Source organism: Schistocerca serialis, chromosome 2 (assembly GCF_023864345.2).
Source record: "Schistocerca serialis cubense isolate TAMUIC-IGC-003099 chromosome 2, iqSchSeri2.2, whole genome shotgun sequence".
Taxonomy (NCBI): domain Eukaryota; kingdom Metazoa; phylum Arthropoda; class Insecta; order Orthoptera; family Acrididae; genus Schistocerca; species Schistocerca serialis.
Window position 1 is genome coordinate 299,666,698 of NC_064639.1, and position 6,349 is coordinate 299,673,046.

Sequence of the window (6,349 nt, forward strand, 5' to 3'; positions counted from 1 at the left end):
ATTTTCGTAACACTTCGATACTTCTCACTATTTTTTATTCACAAGACAATAAAACTTGCTCTGCTCGTCGCACAAACCAGAATTACTAACAATATGGCTGCCTTTCCGCACACACCAAAAATTACGTCCATCCTCCACGAGACAACAATCGAAAGTGTCCCTTAGCTCCTTGGAGTATGAAACAAAAGAGAATCCAATGTGAACATTACAAAGATTATAATCTACATGCCTCTCAGTTTAATCTTTGGCGCAGCTTTTAAGGTAGTTTATGTCTCTGCGTCGGAATGTGTCATTACAACTGCCCCCCTACTGTATACTGTCACTAGAAAATTTTATTTGGTTGACAGGATACAGTAGTCGCCCTTGCAATTGATAGGTTTCGGGGTCTTTTATTTACAAACTTCATTTTTATTGTCTCATTTTCATGGCACTGTGAATTCTTTGGTATTACTAAGTATGTGTCAGTTTTTTGGTATACTTATGCTAATATTTACAAACCTTAATCCTAATATACAAAGTTTTGGTTAATACTGAGAAAACGACATCATGTGGTAAAGTTTGTACAATGGGTGTGTGCGGAAAGGCAGCCATATTGTTAGTAATTATGGTTTGTGCGACGAGCGGAGCAAGTTTTATTGTCTTGTGAATAAAAAATAGTGAGAAGTATCGAAGTGTTACGAAAATTATTTAAAGCAACGTTGCATTGTATTCCTTGGTTTCCACCGTCTTCGTGAAGTGAACCGATGCCGACTTAGGAAGATACACACGGTCAACAAAGAGAAGAACATCGATGGCGACTAATGAATTAATATTGTGGCAGAAGGACAAATTCTACGTCTAAGGTGAGAACTCTGATTAAATCAACAATGTCGAAAGTGTCCCTTAGCTCCTTGGAGTATCAAACAAAAGAGAATCCCATGTGAACATTACAAAGATTATAATCTACATGCCTCTCAGTTTAATCTTTGGCGCAGCTTTTAAGGTAGTGTACGTCTCTGCGTCGGAATGTGTCATTACAGCTCCAATGCTAAGGCAATGATGCATTATCTGCGGTGCGGTCCAGTGCGGAGAAAGAGATTTCACAATGCTCCCCAGAATAGCGCAGCATGTAGCCATCCAAGCATTCGTAACGGTATACCCAGTCCCTCACCGTATTCACACCTCAAACTGCTGCTGCTGCCTGTATGGCACGATCGTATTAAATATATAGGCACTGCAGAGGCTACTTTAAAGTTTGATCACCTATTCTTTAGGCGAAAGATCGTATCCCAAAGACTATACTAAATCGCATGAGACAGTCCCTCTGGTCCTGGTTCATACACTGTTTTCTAACACGCTTTGGTACAATGCCAAACATTTCGTTTTTCTGCCACGACTTCGAAGCCTGTGCCAAGTTCTAAACTGATATTAAGAAGTTCTGATCCATGGCCTTTCGCAGGAAACTACATGTTGCACGGTGTAAATGATATTCTTACGGTGGATAGCATAACACGCCACACATCGGCTGATTTTTAATAAAAGACAGTTACAACATAAGCAAACTGGAAGAGTTTTAGGGCGTTGGCATAGCTTTCCAAACTACAGTCCGAAGGTGATTCACGAGCTCTACATTTAGACTCATCTCTCACACTGATGGAATAGCTGATGGCTCTGCGTTCCCTTTGATTGTTTCCTCATATTGCACTGATGTACGTGATCAGTGTTTCGGCACCGTCCACCCCAGCAAGCGATATCAGTCAATCATTATGTGGTAACCAACAGCGTGCCAGTTGACGGATGGGATGGGAAAGACACGATCGATGTACTCTAACAATGAGCATCACAGTTGATAGCTCGAACAATTTCAGCAATTTTACAGTAACTTCAACACCAGCCAATGATGTGACAGCATGTTTCCCCAATTTTAGTATCATAGCTAAACCACCCCCTATCCGCTTTGCGAGTATCATTGGAAACATGCGTAGATGACTGTGCAGTACGTCCATCAGTGTTAATTCTCGAACACATAAATCATCAAAGTATACCAGACAGCACTCTACATATTTCTATCACTCTGAGCATAATGTTTCATTTAGGATCGATCTCTCTGTGTATGGGTGTCATAGAGCATTCTCGCTGTCTTAGTGTAAAATTAGAGTGTGAAAGACCCTCCTCACACTGCCATTGACCAACCCTCCCTGCAGCACCGTTAGCGAATTAATCTGCCACTGATCAGAAGAAGACAGCTACACTCCACATCTAGTGAATGATTGGAGCTTTCTGATTTCTCAACCGTCTCGAGATGTGTCCATGTCGAGGTGGTCAGCACTCCCTATCGTTGTATAGTAACAGATTTCAAAGTGCTGTGATGTAATAGCAGACGGTTAAGAAGAACAAGGAATGAGTCATTTTTACACGCGATGGAGCTCCAGACTGATGGAGGTCGACGCATTTTTACATAAATCAACCAAGCTATAAACTCTAAAGTATTGTAGAAGTTGCTGGAGCTCAATTTTTTTCTAGTGTTCTGTGCGGATGCATCAGTAGCGTGACATAGCATGCGTTCTGCTCATATACAGCCACGTGTTCTGTATGTGGTTTAAAGCACTGTCTACATGCGATCGTTAACGGTAAACCTGTCGGTCATCAGAGGACTTCCATCTCATGTGTGATGAAACGTGACACATTCCTCTAAACGAACTTTGATTTATGCGATGCACTCCATCCCCCCTGTCGCATCTTGAGTGTAAAATCGAGACTTCAGCGTCATAACTAAGTTAGCGATAGGAGCTTGTGAGGCGCTGTAATCCCCGTGTGCACATTTGTCGGACAGATGTGCTGTTTACAGAGTTAGTGATGGAATGACTTGTAATTTTCACATGCCGGACGCTGCTGCTTTCGGTTTATCTGTTTCCTTGTAGGATGTATCCCACTCTACTAATGATCATTTTGTATAGGCCTGATGCAGGCATCGCATAATTTCTGAGCTGTGATCGTATGTGAACAGTGGACGCTATATGTCTCTGGAAAGCTGTATTGTGCTCGTATCATGCAGAGCAAGTGTTGTATGGAAATATTTTTTTCGTTTTTACGATTTGATAACATTGTTTATCGTAGAGAAACCGGGACGAAGGATATATGTCATGCGCTTGAAATATACAGTATTTCTCACAATGGAATATTAACAAGGCTACACTCCATACGACTGATAGGTCGGAAATGCAGGCGATGTAACATTGCAGTCCGTTTTAAGTGCAGAACGTTGTAGTCTTAGGAGTGTGTGTGATTGTGTTCTCTCTTACCATTACCTTCCGGATACTGATCCTAGACTCTAGAACAATACTGTAGAGTTGATAGCTTGGTTGATTTATGGAAAAATGTGTCGAACTCCATCCGTCTGAACTCCATCGTGTATAAAAATGACTTATTTCTTGTTCTTCTTAACTGTCTGCTATTACAGCACTTCGAAATCTTTTACTATGCATCGATAAGGAGTGCTGAGCTCCTCGACATGGACGCATCTCGAGATGGGTGAGGACTCGGAAAGCTCCAACCATTCACGAGACGTGGAGTGTAGTTGTCTTCTTCTGGTCAGTTGCAGATTAATTCGCTAACGGTGCTGCAGGGAGGGTTGGTCAATGGCAGTGTGAGGAGGATCTTTCACTCTCTAGCTTTACCCTATGACAGCGAGAATGATCTGTGACTCCCATATGCAGAGAGATAGTCCTAAATTAAATACTATGCTCGAGGTGATAGAAATATGTGAAAATCTGTCTGGTATATTTTGATGATTTACGTGTTCGAGAATTAACACTGAATGTTCGTACTGCACAGTTAAGTTTGCCGCTTATGTCAGAAGCAGAGTGGTATCCAGGGCAGCCACTGTAGAGTTAATAGAAGTGATAGGGGGAACGATTTGTAGTTTTCTTCCAATGCTAACAACTCACGCGCGCGGGCAACTAGCGCCGATCAGCTGCTATGGTATAACTGTCAAACGAATGTACCACGGATTCGTGAATGCGCATCATAGAGACGACCGTCTTCAGATGTGGTACATGCTTGTGGCAACTAATATGCCATCAAATTAAGAATGCTGTAATGCAATGCAATGAGGAAAAGAAAAATTGCATTCAAAACTTTTAAGAAACATTCGTGATCGTGCCTCGTAATTCGATTACTGTTATTAATTACTATAACATGGTAATTTATGTAGGTTACCAATTAATAGCGAGATCGGTCGTGGAAGGTATGGTAAAGTGATCAAGTAAAAGCGGCCATTGCCTACTTTTTGCTCTGGACAACGCTACTGCCTGCCGAGAAGAGCTCACACTAGTTCGAATATACATCGCCAGTGTTGTCAGTGAAATTAACAGAGGAAGCTTGTTCCGTTATTTTTGATTGAAAACTTTATTGTTTCTGAGTCGTGTGACTCCCTTAGGCTACATGGAAGGTAATAATTGTTTCAATATCAATGTTTGAACTACATCTTTTGGCCTACAAATGTAGTTCCTTGTCATTTAGTACAGACTGATATCTTCTTCTGTGGATCACCAATGCCGATATGGCGTCCGGTCGGCAAATGTGGCAACACTAGTTGTTGGGTACAGTGGCCAAAGTGTTCACCCGATGAGGATTAGTTGTTTACAAAAAACATGCATAGTAGAACTGGTAAAACTTACTTCTAAACCCTTTATACACAAATCTATCATTCTCCATTCCGTCCCTTTGCGACAGATGTGAATTAATAAACTTACGTTGTTTAAAACCGTCTGTGTTCTGTTGTACACTCATGCTCATAAATTAAGGATAATGCTGATACATGGTGAAACAACGCTCTGGTGGGCGGTTTGCGGGTTTAAATCACCTCGGGGATTATGACCATGCGATGCATTTGACCTGCGGTCGTCGCACGGTGGCGCTGGCAGCAGTCCACATAAGCAGAGGTGTGTTTGTTGGTGCATGTCAGAGTGCGGTGCAGCGAGAAAGTGTACATACGTTTTCAGACGTTCTAATGGTGACTGTGTGTTGAAAATGGCTCAAAGAACGCACATTGATGACATTATGAGGGGTAGAATACTAGGGCGACTGGAGGCTGGTCAAACACAGCAAGTCGTAACACAGGCCCTCCGTGTGCCACAGAGTGTGATCTCAAGATTATGGCAATGATTCCAGCAGATAGGAAACGTGTCCAGTGATACAGTACGGGACGTCCACAGGGTACAACCCCACAAGAAGACCGATTTCTCACCATCAGTGTCCACAGACGGCCACGGAGTACTGCAGGTAGCCTTGCTCGGGACCTTACAGCAGCCACTGGAACAGTTGTCTCCAGACATGGTTTATTCGCCCAGAGACCTGCAAGGTGCATTACACTGACCCTTGGTCACAGGAGAACCCGTAAAGCCTGGTGTCAAGAACACAGCACATGGTCATTGGAACAGTGATCCCATGTTATGTTCACGGACGAGTCCAGGTATAGTCTGACCAGTGATTCTCGCCGGGTTTTCATCGGGCGTGAACCAGAAACCAACCACTTAATGTCCTTAGAAGTTACTGTATGGAGGTCGTGGTCTGATGGTGTGGGGTGGGATTATCATTGGTGCACGTACAACCCTGCATGTCTTTGACAGAGGAACTGTAACAGGTCAGGTGTATCGGGACGTCATTTTGCGCCAGTATGTCCGCCTTTTCAAGGGTGCAGTGGGTCCCAACTTCCTCCTGATGGATGATAAAGGACGGTCTCACCGAGCTGCCTTCTTGGAGGAGTACCTTGAAACAGAAGGTATCAGGCGAATGGAGTGACCTGCCTGTTCTCCAGACCTAAACCCCATCGAGCACGTCAGGGATGCTCTCGGTCGACGCATCGCTGCACGTCTTCAAACCCCTAGGACACTTCAGGAGCTCCGACAGGCACTGGTGCAAGAATGGAGACTATACCCCAGCAGCTGCTCGACCACCAGATCCAGAGTATGCCAAACCGTTGTGCGGCCTGTGTACGTGTGCGTGGTGATCATATCCCATATTGATATCGGGATACATGTGCAGGAAACAGTGGCGTTTTGTAGCACATGTGTTTCAGGACGGTTTTCTCAACTTATTACCAATACCGAGGACTAACAGATCTGTGTCGTGTGTGTTCCCTATGTGCCTATACTATTAGCGCCAGTTTTGTGTAGCGCCACGTTGTGTGGCACCACATTATGCAATTATCCTTAATTTATGAGCGTGAGTGTATTTGGCCTGACACAAGAGTCCGGTTGAAAGCGGTCTGCTACAGCCGCTTGGTATCCTTTGAGATAGTAGGACGTGATAACGCCCACAAATTATGCCCTGAAATCAGAAAAACGAACACGGGATTCTGTTGCGATGG